The sequence below is a fragment of the Tupaia chinensis genome, unplaced genomic scaffold (assembly GCF_000334495.1).
Source record: "Tupaia chinensis unplaced genomic scaffold, TupChi_1.0 Scaffold148012_1, whole genome shotgun sequence".
Classification (NCBI taxonomy): domain Eukaryota; kingdom Metazoa; phylum Chordata; class Mammalia; order Scandentia; family Tupaiidae; genus Tupaia; species Tupaia belangeri.
The window spans coordinates 1832771-1851473 of record NW_006207862.1 but is presented as its reverse complement, the minus strand read 5'-3'; the positions used below and the strand labels follow the sequence as shown (position 1 = coordinate 1851473).

The window sequence follows — 18703 nt, the reverse complement described above, 5'->3', positions numbered from 1 at the left end:
AAAAAAAGAGAGAGAGAGAGAGAGATTTTTGCTATAGGGTGCATGTGTTGGCCAAGAGACAAAGAGACAGAAAGTGAGAAATCACCCCCCCAGGAGATTGTCCACGCTGATATCCCTTCACTTCTATTCTCCTCTTGGGATTTTGGGCATGTACACACATGTGTCCAGCGTGAGTTTCAAGTCGCTGGGTCTGGGACTCAAACTGTGGTCGACCATATGGGAGTCCAGTGCCTTAACCACTATTCCACCTGCTGGCTCCATATTATTATTATTATTATTATTATTATTGTTATTGTTATTATTGGGTTTGTTTGTTTATTTGTTTTATTTGACAAGAGAGAGAAAGGGAAAGTGAGAAAGCAAGCCACCAGGTTTGGGACTTGAACTTCTGTCAACCATGTGGGAGTCCAGCATCTTAAACACCACACCATCTGCCAGCTGCCACCAAGGAGTTTTTTTAGTAGCCACTGAAAGCAGGAGGACGAGGAAATGAATTTATACTGGATTTGTGGAGCACCTAGTCATGCTAACTGCTGAGCCTGGCCTAGAAGGCAGAGAGCCGTTAGCTCTGGAGTCTCCAACCTCCTCATCTCCAGAAATTCCCTTAGGAGTTTCCCCACCCCTCCCCTTCCCTCAAAAAGCTGCTGAAACATCGTAACAAAGCAGCCAGGAGTTTCCTGCCTTGCTGAGCCAGCTTACTCAATTTCCCTCATTTGTCTGCTCAGACCAGACGGAGCAAAGGGCAGCCATCAAAGGTGTCTGGAAGGAGGCTCTGGCTGCCCTTGCAGGGTTGGTTAATAGGCCACTGGGGACTCTGTCTGGCCCGGTCTTGGGAGAGGGTTGGGGGCCAGGGGCGGGTGTGCAACGTGCAGGACAGCAGAGCGGATACAGCCCGGTGGGGCAATCACTTGGGACGATCTTTGCAAAGATCCTTGCAACGTGCTGCCAGGCTGCCCAAGGGAGGCTGGGGCCAAAGGCCAGAGCGTGGGACTGCCCACAGCGTTTAACCTTCCTCCCCAACTCTCGATTCTTATAACTGGGTTTCAGGGGAGAAGATGGAGCTAGCCTGTGGCAGTGGGCACACAGGTAGGCATGCATGCCTGAAGCCCTCTGCTGTCCTGGCCCATTATCCCTGGGGCCATGGGTGTTCTGTTCTGTCTCTGTCTCTCCGCCCCCACAGTGACAGACACTGAGGACCTGATGCCAATCCACTGACACACCTGGGCAGCCCCACGTGGGTGCCACGTGTGCCAGGCCCATCTGCCCTGGGGAGTTGGGAGAGTAGTTCTAAGTCAGCCCCTGGATTTGTTGTCCCATGCCTGTTGGAACAAGGGCTGAGTTGAGTATCCTTGGGAAGTCGCCCAACCTCTCTGTGCCTCAGATAACTCCTCTGCCAAATGGGGATGGTAGCAGTACCACTGGGTGGTGGTAGGGACTAAACAGTGGCTGTAAAGCGCTTAAGCTCCAGCGCTCACTAGGACTCAGCCCGTACGTGGTAGCCATGACGATTCTGAGGGGGCATCTCTGAGCTATGAGGCTGGCTGGGCTCGGAGATTCTGTGTCTGGGGCAAGACTGGGTTTCTGGCTTTTCTGTTTCTTCCCTATATCATTGTCATCCTTTCTGCAATATCACCCCTAATCCTGTCACCTATTGCCCTCAACATTCATTCTTTCGCCCACTTGTTTGACACAAATCTCTGGATATCTGTGCCTACTGTGGGCATTAAACGCTGCTTAAATGAATGTGTGGTGCCCCAGGAACATTCCCTGGGCTGTGCCAGCTGCATCTGTGCCTGCCCAGCCGGGGCTGCTGCCGGTTTTGGCCTCTGCCTCACTGGATGAAGTTACTTCCTGCCTCTGTCTCTTCATCTGTACAGCAGAGCTGAGAGACTGGTCTCTCCCGGGTCTCCCGGGACTGGTGAAGGATGAGTCAGCGGGTGGCGGGGCAAGCCCAGAGAATCAGAAAGGGCTCTTACTACAGCCCAGCCAGGCTCTTCTGGCTGATGCAAGGTTTGGATTTTGTGTGTAACCCAGCTGATGCAAAGGGGCGGTGGCTCAGGGAAGGTGCCAGAAGGTGGGGAGAGAGGAGGGGTCCCCGCTTCATTAGATGTAAGGGCAGAACCTCGGCTTTGGAGTGAGCCAGACCTGTGGCTCAGTGCTAATGCACCGTTCAAGAGAAGCTGGATCTTTTGGTGACTGTGGATCAAATCTCCAGCCTGGTCAGCCTGAAGCACACCAGGCAAGCATACGAATGCTCAGGATTTGAAAGGCAGGAAAACTGGAGGAAGGGGCTTGTGGAGTGACCAGACCTGCGGAGTGTGCTCCTCTCTCTCATTCTCATACGTGCGCATTCACATTCTATCATAGACAAAGAAAAAAATTATTTAGGCGTGCGGGTGGCCGGGGTGCGGTCCAGTTGTGCTTCCCCAGCTCTGCGACCGTGAGCAGGATCCTGACACTCTGATCTGTTTTCCTTCTTCATCAGGCAGGATCATGGCGTCTACCTCACTGGACTGCTGTAAAAAGCAAATGTAGGGGGCCAGCAGGCGACGTGGTGGTTAAGATGCTGGATTCCCACATGGCTGACCATGGTTCAAGCCCAGGACCTGGCAGCTAGAGCTTTCTTACTTTCTCTCCCTCTCTCTCTTTCTGGTGAGTGCATGTGCCCCATGACAGATTTTTGAAATAATAGGAGTCAGCTGGTGGTGTGGTGGTTAAAGTGATGTACTGCCACATGGCTGACCGCAGTTTGAGTCCCAGACCTGGTGGCTTGCTTTCATGCTTTCCCTTTCTCTTCTCTCTCTGTGTCTCTCTGGTCTAATTAAAAATAATAATAACAAATAAAATCAAATAAATAATGTTTTAAAAATAATAATAAAATAAAAATTATTTTTCTTTCTTGAGAGGTTTTTGCTTTAGGGCATGTGTACTTGCTGGAGAAAGAGAGACAGAGACAGTGAGAGGGAAAGTGAGAAATCACCTCCCAGGGGGGATGGCCATACTGCATTCTCCTCCAGGGATCTTGGGCATGCACACGCACATGCCCGGCATGATTTTAAAGCCACCGGGTCCAGGGCTCGAACTGCAGTTAGCCATGTGGGAGGCTAGTGATGTAACTGCTACACCATCTGCTGGCCCCAGTAAATAATTATCTTTTAAAAAAAAATAAAAAGGGAGGTGATCCAGAGAGAGTGGAACACATTTTGTTTCTAAGAAGGGTCCTGAGGGCTGGTGGGGGCATCCGGTGAGACAGGCAGGATCGGAACAGAAGAAAGGCAGCCCCCGGCAAAGGCTTAGCACATTCCGCGGTCAGCTGGATAGGGTGTCCCAGGGGCTCCTCCGAAGGAGGGAGAGACCAGCAACCTGGAACCACCTGCAGACACCGTGCCCCTCACCCCTGTCCTGACCCCCAGCCCACACCCTAACCGCACATCTGGACTCAGATTTCGGTCCAGTCTGGCTGTATGATGTTGAGCAGGCCCTGTAATGTCTCTGGCCCGTTTCCCACATGTGCAACGGTAATGCCTGCAGCAATGCCTACTGCACAGATTGCTGTGCGGGTCAGAGAAAATGAGGTCAGTATGAAACGTTCCTATAGCAACCCCAGGACTCCTCCCTCACTGGCCCCACTGGTCCCTATCCCAGGGGTCCTCGGTCCTCTCCTTGGGAGAGAAGTGTGACTGAAATCTCAGGGGGTTTCCCGTGAGGCAAGCTTCATTCCATGAGCTTTGGTGGAAAGAGCTATTTCTTTGTGGACTTTATACCCACCGTCGCCTCTGACCTGAAATGAAGGCCTTATAGGGCATACAATATGTAGATGAGGAAACTGAGGCAGGAGAAGTCAATGAACTTTTCTTAGGTTACATGCCCCAAAAGTGGCAGTGGCTGGATTTGAACCCAGGTCTGACTGCCTGACTCTATGTCATCTTACCACCAGGGCCCAGCCTGCCTCTTGCTGGGTGTACTCCTGTGCTTGCTTTCCTGAATGGGCTTCTTAAGCTGCTCCAGCCCCAGGGTTAGGGACAGTCCTGAGCACCGCTTCCTCACTTTTTGGGGGGCTCCAGCCTGCAGCGTGTCTGCTGCTGCCCAGAGAAACTGAGTCCCACTCAGCGGGAGGATGAGTCCCACTAGGAGGGGAATGACTCACACAGCTGGGCTGTGGTTGTGCGTGCGTGTGGTTTTGTGTGTCTGTGCGGGGGTGGGGTGGGGGGAGGTGAGTCTGGGCTCATGTCACCCGAGGACTCATCCTGCCCCTCCCCACGCTCCCTCTGCCCCCTCCTCCTTGGGGCTCTTATCCCTCCCCATGCCGCTCCTGTGTCCCGGCCTTGAAAATACACACCTTTCACTGCACCCCACTTGCAGCCTGGGCAGGGGCAGGAACAGGAGGGCTCAGGCCAGCCTCCCCTTCCTAGGCCTAATTCAGGGGTCTGGGTGGGGCCACAGCTGTGTCAATCTGCTGAGAGACTGGCCCCTCCCCTGCCCAAGGAACAGCTCTGAGCACCTCCTACCAGCCAGGGCCCTGCTAATTTTAGATGCTGTCCCTTCCCCACCCTCCTGTCCTGCTGCCGGGTGAGGGAGGAAATGAGTCACCTCAAAGCCAGACAGGTAAAGGGAGCCTCAGTGAGCCCCAGCAGGCCTGCCTCTCTCCAGCCTTGGGTTGCCCCACCTGGGATCACCCCAAAATGGCCTGACTCCCAGCTTGAGGGTAAAGTTGGGTCGGATGGAGGCTCAGGGTTCCACCAGGACTTTCATAGGCTAGGGGAGGACCGTGCCTCCACCGGGCTGTGGAGCCTCTGTCATCTTCTCAGCCAACTCTAAGCCTCTTACAGGAGCCAGACAGGGGAGGGGACCAACTGTGGCCCCCATTAGCCTTCTCAGAAATGGGGCTCATGGGAAGAACAAAGGCCTTGTGAAGGGGAGAGTGGTGCTGTGGTGACCTGGGTGTGTGCGCAGTCCTGGGGTGAGGAGTTTCTGGGGACCTGGGCTCTCCGGTCAGCCCGGTGCTGAGTATGGGAAGTACCTCAGAGGAAGAGAGGTGGGGAGCTTGTTTGGTGTCCTGACCTAGTCTCACCTAGTCGGGGCTGGGGGACCAGGTTCCTGGCTGCTCCTTCTCTGTGCTCAAGGGACTGCTCTGTTCACCTCTTCCGCAGAGGAACTGGGCCCTGGCTGGACCAAAAGCCCAGAGCTTGGGGCTTGCTGGGAGACCCATGAAGCCATCAGGGTCCTCTCAGCCCTCATTAGGCAGAGTTCAGTGGAACCACAGGCCCCTCGTCCCTTCTCAGGAAGTTACAGCACCAGACCAGGCCTCCTAACCTCGCTAGAACCCCAGAGGGGCAAAGGCTGGGCCGGTCCAGCACAGGGTTGGTTAGAAGGGTAACAGAGGCTGGGGTTGTAGGGAGGAGGGCAACTACTGTGAAAGGTGGGGGCTGTGGAGAGACACCAAGAAAAGCCAGAGACAATGACAAGAGCCCAGGTCTTGCAGCAGGCAAACTCAGTCTCAGACCTACTCGCCGTCGTTGGTGCCTCAGGGTTCTCAGCTATGAAATGGTTATCTGCCTGGCTTGCAGTAAGGAAACGAGACAATGCCCATGTGGCAACATGGAAGCTGGGGCCGGCAACCTACAGAGTATTCAGCTGTCCAGAGCGGAGGCCTTTGCCCTCCTGTTCTTCCCACGCCAGTTCAGACAGCATGGCTCCTAGCTGTGGGGCCTACCCTCCGGGGTCAGGTCAGGAGAGCTGTGGTTGAGGTCAAGAGACCGTTGGGGCCTCTTTGCCTTTGTCCTCCTCTCCCATAGGGCATTGGTCCTTTTCCATGGCCCAGCTCCGATACTGCTGAGCTGGGAGATCTTGGCAAGTCTCTTCTCCTTTCTGGCCCTTGGTTTACTTGGTGAAACAATGGCGTTAAGTTAAATATCTGGTTTTAAAATATTTATTTTAGAAGTAGAACCTCTTCGGGACCAGGATATGGTGTAATGGTTACATTGCTAGACTCCCATGTAGTCAATTGTGGTTCAAGTCCCAGACCCAGCAACTTAAAACTCATGCCAGTCATAGGTGTGTGTGTGTGTGCGCGCATGTGTGCGTGCATGCCCGAAATCCTGAGAGGAGAATGGAGGAGAAGAGATTGCTCCATGGCCATCCCCCCCCCCCGCCCCGGGGGCTGGTTTCTCCCTTTCTGTGTCTCTGTCTCTCCCTGTCTCTCTGGCAAGTGGATGTGTCCAAGAGCAAAAATCTCTTTCTAAAAACAAAAAAAGAAAGAAGTGGAACCCCTTCTCTAACTGGAGTTCTAACCGCACTAAATAAACCTGTGATAGTGAGTGACTGAAACAGGGGTGGGTAAAGCACCCCGCGCTCACTTACCTCACCCCGTCTGGGGCTCAAAGGCTCTACAGCGCAGATGGTGAGCCCCTCCTTGCAGTGGCTGCTTCTCTAATAACGTGGGAGATGTAGGTCACACAACTCCACCTGTGGGCTTGACGCCTGCCTCACCGCGGGAATGCCACGCTGGCAGTCAGCAGGTGGATACCTAGCCCAGGCGCCCCAAGCCGGCCTCTAGGACAAGGCCCGCCTTTGCCTCCAGGCAGCTCAGTAACTGGGCCCCACGCCCAGCACTTTCTAGTGCTGTCTCCCCAGTGCTGAAACCTAATTCTCTAACTCCGGTTCCTGCTGCACTAAGGTCTTCTCAGCCGAGTTCAGTGGAACACAGACCCCTTGGCCCTTCTCCAGGAAGTTACAGCACCCAAACCTTCTCAGCAACATCCCCCCGCAGGGCATTCTGGGCTGCGAAGACTTCCACATATTTCGTCTCTTGTCCCATGGCCTGCAGGACAGGTGAGAGATTCCCAATTGACAGACCAAAAAAAGGGCTCAGGGCTCTCAGGAGACTGGCTCAAGATCTCCCACACGTGGGTGTGGAGCTGGAAACCCAGCCAGGAACCTGGTTCTTTCCTGGAGCCAAAACCTGGATGGCTGGTCCAGGCCCAGCTTCGTACTGGCCGGTCTCCTCCCAGCTCTCCCCGTCTCCCGTGATGCTCGCATCTCTAGACACCAACAACAAAGTCGGTGAGGGAAGTAGGGGAGAGGTGCACTTTCCTCTGCACTGCTGGGGACCTGGGGGTCACTGTCCTGGGTCACCCACTCCCCAATCACCTCCCAGCTCAGTCAGTTGGGGCAAGCCAGGGACAGGGACGTGAGGAAGGCCGGTGGGAGGAGGGGGAGGCCTGGTCCTTGGCCAGCAGTCAGGCAGCTGACCCTGGGTCACCAGAAGGCTGTGGGAGGCCTTGGGCTGCGCTGACATCAGCAGCAGCTGGAGGGACATGAAGTCTTCTGTGATCTCTAGGCAGTCTTCCCTGTTCCTTGCTCTGGAGTCCCTCCCAGCTGCTAGGCTGGAAACCTGAGCCAAGTCAACAGTGCCTCGATTTGTGTTACAACCCAGGCTACACTGGCTCCAGGGCTAATAATACGGGCAGATGTAGGTCACACAATGATCTTCTGGGCTCGAAGCCCACCTCACTGCGGGGACGCCATGCTGGCAGTGACCGGGTAGACGCCAGGCTTCGGGTTCCTCGAGCAGATTCTGGATTTGGGATCCTGGGCTGAGGCTGGTCCAGGAAGGATCCCAGCTCTTTGGCTGGCCTGTTTGTACAGAGCTGACCTAGGACAGCCCAGCAGCCCAGGATGCGGGCAGCCTCAACACTGTAAGCACCGTAAACTTGACAGGGGCTGACATCCTTAATGACTGAGCCAGTGAGGTCTGTGGGATGAAGATAATAATTGCAATCAAGTTTTATGAGTAATAACAAATGCAAAGTGCTTCCTTGTGTAGCATGTCCTGGTAGGGCCAAGGCTGGAACCCTGACTGTTGGGCTTTGTGCTTAGGACTTCTGCGCCAAGGACAGGCTGGAGGGAGACTATGATCCGAGTCATCCAAAGAGAAGAAGCTCTGAGCTCCAACTGCAGCCGCGAAGGCCCCTGGTCACAGCCTGCACATCGCGCCAGTCGCTGCCCGCGCACTTGCAGGGGTGGTAGCTGAGGGTGTCGGACGTGGCCGGAAGCAAAATACAACGCCTGGGACGCCATCCTCAGCACTCAGGGCCATGGACTGGCAGGTGGAAAGTGGCAAGGCCTACCAGAGGTGACCCTGAAACCAGGGTCTATCCCTAGCCAGGGACAGAACTGGGTCTGATTCCAGCATGAGTAGAGCAGGCATAGTCTGAGTGTTGGGGAGAGCACCCCCGGGGGCGGTGAGCACTTTGGACAGGAGTTGGGTCCCCTTGGTGATCACTATTTATGATTCTCTTTTTGACCCCTAGTCACCCATCCTCACTCAGGGAGAGGAGATGTAGGGCATTTTCAGCAGGTGAGAAAAAGGAAAAACTCCTCTCAGAGCTCAAATGTCAAAAAAGTCATGACGTATTGTTTCTGTATTTTTCTATGGAAAAATGCATTGTGACTTTTCCAATGACCCGATAGATGGATTTTTTTAAAAAGAAGTGTTTGTCTTTGGGCATGTATGCTCGCTAGAGACAAAGAAAGAGACAGTGAGTGGGAAAGTGAGAAATCATTCCCCAAGGGGGGATGATCATGCCACCATCCTTTCTTCATTCACTTTCCGGAATCTTGGGCACGCATACACACATACCTGGTATGAGTTTCAAACCACCAGGTCTGGGGACTCGAACTGCAGTTATACATGTGGAGTCCAGTGATATAACTGCTACACTGTCTGCTGGCCCCAAGATAAAGATATTCTTTAAACAGTTGTTTTAACTGTTTTTCTTTTGTTGTTGTTTTTCTATTTCCAGAGGTTTTTGCCTTGGGGCATGTGTGCTGGGAAGAGATAGGGGAACAGAAACAGCGAGAAAGTGAGAAATCACCCCCCAAGGGGGATGGCCAGGCTGCAATCCCTTCTCCTCCATTCTCCTCGGGATTTTGGACATGCAGGCACACGTGCCCGGCATGAGTTTGAAGTCACTGTTTTCTGGGCTTGAATTGCAGTTGGCCATGCGGGAGTCCAGCGACGTAAGTGCTACACCATCTGCTGGCCCTATTTTAACTGTTTGATTTTTTTTTAATTTAAATTTTTGCTATAGGGCATATGCACATGCTGGATATTGAGACAGAGAGGGAATGACAGAGAGGAAAAGTGAGAAATCACAGCCCAGGGGGATAGCCATGCTGCATCCTTTCTCCTCCAGTCTCCTCTTGGGATTTTGGGCATGCACACACAGGCATGTAGATGATTTTCAAGCTGCTGGGTCCACAGTCAGCCATGTAGGAATTCAGCACCCTACCCACTACAGCACCTGTCGGCCCTTCCACAAACTTTCTAAGTCCCCTCGTAGTTACAAAATTTGTGGATCACAAACACTGTCCAAAATATAAGTGCAACAAATGTTTTGAAGGTCACTGAAGAGAAAATGCAGGTGAAAAACACAAGAGGGCCAGGTCTTGGCCTGGTGCCCAAGCCAGCTGGATCTCACATGGCTGACTGTACAGTTCAACTCCTGGACCCGGAAGCTTGAAAAATATACTGGGTTTGTGTACGTGAATGCCCAAAATCCTGAAGGGAGAGAGAGATGGAAGAGAAGGGATTGCAGCATGACCATGTCCCATTGGGGGGTGATTTCTCTCTCTCTAGCAAGCACCCACCTCCCCACTGCCACACGTGTGCATATGCATGCATACTTGGCATGGTATCAGTAGCCTATTTACCAAGTCTTAATACCACTGTGTGCCCAGCCCAGCCTTGAAGATGAAGTGACTTTGTCTGTGGTGGGGACAAGGTTACTGTCAGCCAGAGTATGTGCTCCTTGCCTCTTCTCTCCACCTCGGAGCAGCCTGTGACAACATAAGCTAGCACCCCGGAGCTGGGGTGGACTAACAGCTCGTTTTGCCACCTGACCATGAGTGGGGAATGTAAAAAGTGTACTCACCCATCCAATGTCAAAGAATGGACACAGAGACACGAGGGATGGTAAAATGAGATTTTAATGGTGGTCTTGCAAGATAGGGTGTCTGATGGACAGACACACCCAAAATGGTTACAACAAGCAATTTATTCCCTAGAGCACAAGTTCTTCCCCCAGTCTCTCACCGGCTAAGTCCTATGATCTTCCTGGATGTCACCTAAGTTTTATTATTCCCTTAAGGCATGTATTGTCCCCTTCCCTCTCTTGTCTGGTAGGAAGGCATAGACTCAGGACAAACTCATGGAAACGGCCCGCCAAATGTCCTGAGGAGCAAGGACAAGGAAGTAAAAAGGAGAAGGTGCTGGTGACTAGCCACCATCTTACGAGGCCACTTCTCAAGGACGATCTGTTATTTCTGGGTTTCGTTTGTTCAGGAACTCGGGAAATGTGTACTTTCTGGGGTTGTCACAGCTGTAAGCTGGGTAAAAACAACTTTTGTTAAGTTATTCTTGAAAATCAATCACTTAAGTTATTTTCTTAAAAATTCCCTTCTCTTTTTTTCCCCTAAGAGTTATTGATTCCGTTTTCATTGATGTTTTGGTATTTTTGGTTCTTTTCAAATTGTCTTAGTATCAAGATCAGCAGTTAGTGTAACGGCTATTCGCTGAACTCCTATTCGCTGAACAGTGGTTCGAGTCCCAGGCCCAGTGGCTAACTCACACTGGGCACATGTGCATGTGCGCCCAAGATCTCAAGAGGAGAATGGAGGAGAAGGGATTGCAGCATGGCCATTCTCCCATGGGGGGGTGGGTGATTTCTCAGTTTCTGTCTCTCTGTCTCTCTCTGTCTTTCTGGTGAGTGCATGTACCCTAGAGCAAAACCTCTCAAAAAAAAAAAAAAAAAAAGAAAGAAAAGAAAAAAGAAAGAACAAAACAAAACAAAAACAAATTGTCTTAGTATTTGTTGACTTTTTTCTTTATTGTCTGAGTTGGCTTCCACCAACATGAGGTTATTTTGGGCATAGATTTATTTTTTTCTGGGGGGAATTCATGTATTTTAAAAGGATTATTAAATTTAATTAATTAATTACTATTATTATTTTGCTAGAACACACATACACTCATCAGAGAGAAAGGGGAAAATGAGAAAGCTAGCTGCCAGGTCCAGGACTCAAACTGTGGCTGGGCATGTGGAAGTCCAGAGCCTTTAACTGCCACACCACCTGCTGGCCCAGACATTCATGTATTACTTGTAGCTTCTATGAACCTCTGTGTCAGGCCGCTGACACAAGGAATAATGCAGCACCCTACCGCTGTTAAAACTCCAGCTGTAATTATAAGGGAAGTTAAGACTGAGACTACCATCCCTTCCATTGCCCAACCATCCTTCTAACCAACTGGTAAATGGATCATTAATGCCTGCATTTTCAGCCAATTTATTTGCCAGTTTTGTAAACCCTTGTAATGCTTTAGTAATGGTTCCATCTGGGGCAGTATTATTTGGCTTTGGAATCTGAGCTTGGCTTGGGAGTACTTATATTTTTGTTTTTAATTACGCGAGAGCACATCACCCCATAGGATCTCTTCCTGTAATATCCGCTCCCAGCCCATGTACTCGGGGCCCACCCTGGGTTCCTGACCTAGAGTGACTGGGTCATTAGTAGTCAGAAGTATGAGGTTACATTTTAGGTTTTGGCAGGCATCTGGTGGGGTGCCCTTAGATAGGTGTATTTCACCTTGTAAGGACTTCCACTTTGGAGTAATGCATCCTATGTTTATTGTCCATCCCGTCCACTGAGTGACCCAGCATACATCAACCCTACTGGGCAAGGACTGGCTTCTCTGTAGTCACTGTCTGGTTCTGGACAGAGGTTTTATTCGCCTGTGGTAGCTGCTTCTGATTTTCTAAACTACTGCAAGAGAGGACCTGGCATGCATCGAATTGGAGTGATGAGGTCTTGATTATATTTATCATTAGTTGGACTGAGAAGCAGAGTGTTCCTTGGTAGAATCCTTGGCTACCTCTTGCCCTGTTGTAATCATCCATGTTAGAGCCCAAATTTGGATCCAGCCCATATCTCCTATGGGATTTTCCTTAAAGTTACCCTTATAGGTTCTCCTGGGGCAACATACTTCCCACCAATCTTCAGTTTTTGTGAGGTTGCTAATCCTTTGACCCTGGAATAGTGAGCCCACCCTTTTTTAGCAGTCTCAGTAGTGAGAAGTACCTCGTAGGACCTTCCCGACTTGGCCAAAGTTTGTCATTCCAGGTCTTGATTAGCACCAGGTCACTGGAATGGAAACAATGGAAGGTGAATTCAAGAGGCAGAGTGTGAGCAAGAAACCCTTTCAACCTGAGGAAAGACAACGTAGAGGATGTGGCCAGTATATACTTCTTAAGAAACTGGACTTTTGTCTCGATGGTAGGGAGGTTCAGAGTTCCACCTATGTATGGGAGCCCATATTGCAACTCATAAGGGAATAGGCCCCTATCCTTTCGAGGGACTGTTCTAACTCTGTGAGGTGCTATTGGGAGACTGACATTTTGTCCAGGATAGTTTCATTTCTAACATCAGTTTGATAAAATGCTTTTTAAAATGTCTGATTCATCCTTTCTACTTTATCAGATGAAGGGGGGCGGGGTGCCAAGGAATATGAAAATCCCAACGAATCTGTAAGTCTCTCATTATTCCCTGTAACACCTCAGAGGTAAAATGACTCCCATTATCTGAGTCTACATTTTCCACTAAACTAAATCTGTGTACAGTCTGTTCTAGAACTATCTTGATAACAGAGTTCACTATAGCCTCCAGGAGTGAGAAGGCTTCTAGCGTGGTGGTCTACTATTACTAGTAGGTATTTTAGTTTTTCCGTTTTAGGCATTTCTGTAAAGTCTACTTGGATACTCTGGAATGACCTTAACCCTGGTGGTCTCCCTCCTGGCTTTGGTTTTCGAATCACCCTCTTGTTTATCCTTTGGCAAGTTACACAGCTTCTACAGATTTGCTTAGCAATGGCATGGATACCTATGCATCCATGGGTTTCAGCAGGGCAACACACATAGCGTATAGACCCTGACGACTTCCCGTACGTAATATAGCCATTATAGCCACTGATTTTCTCGTTATAGTTCTGTTGACAATTTCCCTCTCAACCTACCAGGAAGAACCATTGTTTATTCTTCTTCTGGATGGCCCCTAGTTTGCTCAATTCTTCCCTTTTTTCCTTTGTAAGTTGAGGACTTGGTATTCCCTCAGGGATATTGGGGATAAGGCTTGGGAGCTTGACTTCTAAAGCTGCCTGTTTTGTTGTCTTGTCTGCCATATTACTTCCGATAGCTTCTAAGGTACTCCCTTTTTGATGTCCACTCTCATGTACTATGGCTATCTCAGCAGGAAACAGGAGACGTTTTAGGACCTCTTCAATTAATTCCCCATGTATCAGCTCTTCGCCTCTGCCTCTTTTTTTTTTTTTTAATAGCTTTTTGATATAGGGCACATATGCTCACTGGAGAGACAGAAAGAGACAGAGACAGAATGCGAGAAATCGCCCATCGGGGGGATGGCCAGGCTGCAATCCCTTAATTCTTCTCTCAGGATTTTACACACACACACACGTGGTGTGAGTTTTAAGCTGCTGAGCCCGGTACTCAAACCACAATCGACCACATGGGAGTCCAGTGCCTTAATCACTATGCCACCTGCTGGCTGCCTCTGCTCTTAATGAGGCCTTGTTCTGTCCCAATTTTCCCAAATGTGTTTACTACCCCAAAGACATTCTTGGAATCTGTAAATCATGCCCTCTTGGTTTGCAAGGAACTTTAGGGCCTGGTTGAGGGCATCCAATTCACAGGTTTGTGCAGATCAACCATTGGATAATATGTATTTCTCAGTTATAGGCCACTGGTTCCCGTCAATGATAACATAGCCATTATGCCTTTTCTCTTCTATCACCTTCGTTGACCCATCTACAGTCTAATTCCATCATGCAGCAGGCCCTTCAAGTCTGGCCTGACCTTAACCTGATAGTCAATGATATCTAGGCAATTGTGCTGTAAGGCCTCGTGGTTCTTCTGTTTCCATAGGAAACTTGCCAGATTTAGGCAAGCACCTGTTGTCAAGATCAAGTCATCTTTCTCTAGTAATATAGCCTCATATTTCAGCATCCAGGAATCAGTGAGCCATCTTCCTGCTTTTGGCTGAGTATGGCCCTCAGTTTGTGGGTTAGTTTTCTGCTCTCTTCTACCAATAGAAGAACACATTGTGGTCTCATTGCTTGAACATACTCTGGCCATCCCTGGGGGAAGGGTTGAGGAATTGGGAGACAAAAGCAATAGGTTGCTTTTTCCCTCCCCAAGTTTGGGTTAATACCCCATGGGCTACACTTTGGTCTAATAATACTAATAAATGAAATTGCTTGCCCAGGGATGGAAGGGCCAGGACAGGAGTTGTAACAAGGGCCTGCTTTAGGTCTTCCAGAATTTCTGTCTCCGTAGGGAGACCACTGCAGGAGGTCAGGTTTTCCTTCTAACAGCTCTAAGTATAGACCTCTTGTTTTCTGACCATAAGATTCAATCTATAACTGGTAATAGCCCGTGAGTACCCAAAACTTTTGAGTTCCCTTTTAGTTTTGGTCAGGGTTAATTTATTATGCTGGTTATTCTCTCTGGGTTTATTCTCTGTTTGCCCTCCCTAAGCGAGTGTCAAAGGGAACCCTTGATCCCCCTAGTCCTCATTAAAAGTCACAAAGGGGGGACCAGTAGATGGCATAGCAGTTATGTCACTGTATTCCCACGTAGTTGACCGCAGTGCGAGTCCCAGACTCTGTGGCTTAAAACTCACACTGGGCACATATGTGTACGTGCCCAAGATCCCAAGAGAATGAAGAAGGGACTGTAGCATGGCCATCCCTCCTGGGGGTTGATTTCTTGTTTTCTGTCTCTCTGGAAAACACAAAAATCTCTCTCAAAAAGTCAAGGGGAGGGATCACTTTTTTATCAGGGCTCTGGTGGGACCTTGCCCTTGGTCCCACTCATCAATCTCTTTTAAAATGACCAAGTTTTCCACATTTATAGCACCCCTTGCTAGCCTGTGATTTTTCTCCATGGGGGCCTATTTGGTCTCTTGACTGGAATCTAGGGTTCTTTCATCCCCAGTGAGGAGGGTTTGCCTCCCTCCTAACAAACACCTTTTGGGCCTCCCTGAGTAGTTCAATTGAGTTTTCATTCAAACAATCTAATTTCTGTAACTTCATAGTGAAGCAGGTAAGACTCCATCTTAGAGGAGTGTCTCTATTATAAACTGTTAAATTCCAATGACTAATAACTCAGGGCTGATAGCTGTCTAAGGTTTCTGCCCTCTAGCAAACTTACTGCCCCTCCCTGGAGCTACAGGGTAACCTGAAAACCTGGGTGTGTTAGTACCTTGAATAGATTAGTGCCTTGAATAGACTAGTACCTTGAATGGATTAGTACCTTGAATGGATTGGTACCTTGAATAGATTTCCTGCTTCTCTTACTCCTCCCTTTGACTTTGAAGCTGTGTGTAGGACGGGATCTGAGCCCAATCCCCATCCTGAGACCTCCTGTTCCCAATTCCCCCATAAAAGACCGGTCCGATCCCCATTCAGGACCAGAGATTTTGAGTCTTAACTCTTCTGTGCCCACTGGCGTAATAAACAGTTCTCCTAATCTCTCTTGAGTACTGCTTTCCATTCCTCAGTGTCCGGTTTTCTGCAACAGTAGTAATATCAGGCCAGCTTTTAGTTACAAAATTGATTTTTAGGAGACCCTGTCCAGAGATCACTAGGTGGTGTGGCGATTGGGACACTGGACTCCCACATGGCCAACCATTGTTCAAGTCCCAAATCTGGAGGCTTGGCTTGCTTTCTTACCTTCCTTCTCTCTTTCTCTCTGTGGTAAGCGCAAGTGCCCTATAGTAGATTTAAAAAAAAAAAGTGGTAATCATGATAAAAATGAACAAACAAACCTGTCCTATTGGGTCGTTCTGGAGGTCTAACCTGGAATATTTCCTCATTTGGTCCCTGAGCCTCTGCAAAAAGGCAGAGGGAGTTTCCTCTTTTTCTTGTTGAATCTCAAAGGCCTTGGAAACACTGTAACTTTGGAGTTGACGCCTTAATTCTTTGATTAACAACTCTCTGAGGTCTTGCATTTGGACCCTATCTTTGGGATCATAATTGTCCCATTGGGGGTCTACATTTAAGAACTTTTGTTTTAGGCAGGACCCCCTCTGCAGGAGGGTGATGGATGCAGTGGCCCTCATTATTTTTCTTGCTTTCCCTGTGAAGAGGATGTTCACTATAGACATCATCATGACCGAAGCATAATGGCTGGGCCCTAAGAATTGGCTGAATTGGTCTGCCAGATCCAGGGGTTCTTCTAACAATTATTTCACTTCTTAAAATTTCTAACTTCAGTACTAGTGAGGGGGCATTCACGATGATCTCTCTTTGCCCTGTGGGGAATTCCCTAAGGGGAATCGTCTTGGAGGTTTCCTTAGGAGCCCCTCGAGGGTGGGGTAAATTTTCAAGATCTTTCTTGCACTGTTCTAATTCCTTTCTTAGGCTAGGGTATGGATTCGCCTGCGAGGGTTCAGACTCCACTTGGGGATCCAAACATTCAGCCTGCCTCGGGCCCTCTTGGCTCCCATTCTGTGGAGCATGAGGAGGAAGGCAGGACAGAGGATTCTTGGGGTGTTCTCCCCTGGTTTTAAGAGGACCCATGGGAGTTGCTCCAGGCAATCCGCATAGAGTATCATCTTTTCCTCCTGGGAGGATGAGTATTTATTAATATTGGTAAAAGAAAAATAAGCCAGCCAACCTAATAGTTTTAATTGAGCCAATCTTAACACGATTTAAATTGGACAGTTATTCCTGGACTTTTGGAAACTCCTGCTAGCCTTGTGGTCGACTCAGTATTTAAGTTCCAGAAAAGGAAAAATGACACACAAAAGTGAAAGTGTAGGGGTGAGGTAGAGAAACAATTGGATTGCTTACAGGTGGGCGTAGGTTGCACAAACAGCCCAAAAGGTGGGCTTTCTGTGATTGACCGAAGTGCGACTAGTGTGATTGGCTGTAACTTAGCAACCAGCTCAGGAAAACAGCTTAACATGTACGATTTCGGTTTATCCACAGGAATCTAAATGTAGGAATAAAGAGACCGTTTTAGGCCAATATGGTTTAATTTAACAACAGAGGACAAGGGCCTGAAAGACCCAGTCCATGGCTGAGCCAAATTGTGGCCAAAAGACTGAAGGTTTACGAATTGGTTCCTTGGCCCACATACAACAACAGTATTTTATCACTTTTGTTTCTCCTCCCTCTTTGAGAATTACTTTCCCAGTGTGTTAACATTCTCCCTAAGGGACTCTCTGAGGGAACGTTGGGAGGAATCTCATTTCTTCCCTCTTTGGATTCCTTAGACCTAGAACTGCCTTTCACTTTAGGTCAGTGATCCCAGTGTGAGTCTCCCTCATGCACTCGGCTCCCCCTGCCCCCTGCCCCAAGATTTCTTGCAGACATCAGAACCATGGATGGAGACTCCGCACTCACTCTGTATCTAAGATACATCTGGGTCACACACACTCGGCCTTCAAAAATGCCCAGCCACCAAGGTTGCACTTACAGTCCCATCTCCTACCTTGGCTCAAGCACGAGGTTGCTCGGTTGTCACTGTGCCTGCTTTCCTTCCCCAGTGTCACTTTCACTGTCCTCAGGATGACAGTCTCGGGCGTATCTGCTGTCCTACGAAAAGCCACCTGAAATCAGGTGGGACGTGTCTCTCCCTCTATTGGGGTCCCAGTCCTGCAGTTGCAGAGATCCTGATGAACCCCCAAATTATGAGAAATGCACTTCCCCATCCAATGCCAAAGCATGGACACAGAGACACGAGGTGTGGTGAAACGAGACTTTAATGGCGGTCTTGATCTTAATGGCGGTCTTCCAAGATGGGGTGTCTGACGGACAGACACACTCAAAAAGCAATGTATTCCCTAATGCACAAGTCCCTCCCTTGTTTCCTCATTGGCCGAGTACTCTGGGGTGTACGATCTACCTAGATGTCATCTACATTTCATTATTCCCTTATAAGGCATTTATTGCACCCTGTCTGGCAGAAAGGCAGGGGCTCACAAGCCTGTGAAAAATGCCCACCAAGTGTCCTGAGAAAAACCAGGGAGTAAAAAGGAGCAAAGGGCTGGTGACCAGCCACCATCTTGAGAGCTCATTTCTCAAGGGTGACCTGTTATTTCTGGGTTTCGTTTGTTCCAGGACTCTTGGGGAATGTAAACTTTCTGGGGTTGTCACATCTGCATGCTTGCTAAGCCACTTTTGTTACACTATTCTCACAAACAAATCGCTTAGGCTATTTTCTTACAGGGAGACTCCTCAAAGCCTCTCTCCAAGCAGTCAGATGGAGTGCGTCCCACCCCTGCTGGCTCCCCGAGCTGTGCTGTGCGGTGAGGGTAGGGTGTGTGTGTGGGGGGGCGCCTAGCAACACCTCTGTCAACTGCAGCTAACAAGTGGCAGCTTGCAGCCTAGGGCAGGCTGCGGTGACCCTGGAGGGGGTGGCCAATGAGCTCCCGGGCTGCAGTGGCACCACCGAGCAGCCCGCCCTCTTTGGCTGGTGGCAGCGGGAGGGGCCTCAGCCCACCAGTCAGGGCTGCCGGGCCCTGTCTCCGGGAGGCCTGGGCAGATCTGCGGCTACATTCACTACAGCCCAACTCAGGTTGCCACAATTTTAACTTTTCCGACTTCCCGGGCAGGGTGGAGGGACAG

At 49.7% G+C, this 18703-nt stretch overlaps 1 long non-coding RNA gene across 1 annotated transcript; it reads right to left on the bottom strand.

Moving 5' to 3' along the window:
* Positions 1 to 10110: 10110 nt before the first annotated feature.
* Positions 10111 to 18697, bottom strand: LOC114006437 (uncharacterized). The gene is made up of 3 exons (XR_003548154.1): positions 17568 to 18697; positions 12139 to 12201; positions 10111 to 10389 (listed from the first exon to the last, which is right to left on the bottom strand). It is a non-coding gene; the product is annotated as an uncharacterized LOC114006437 (long non-coding RNA).
* Positions 18698 to 18703: the final 6 nt, after the last annotated feature.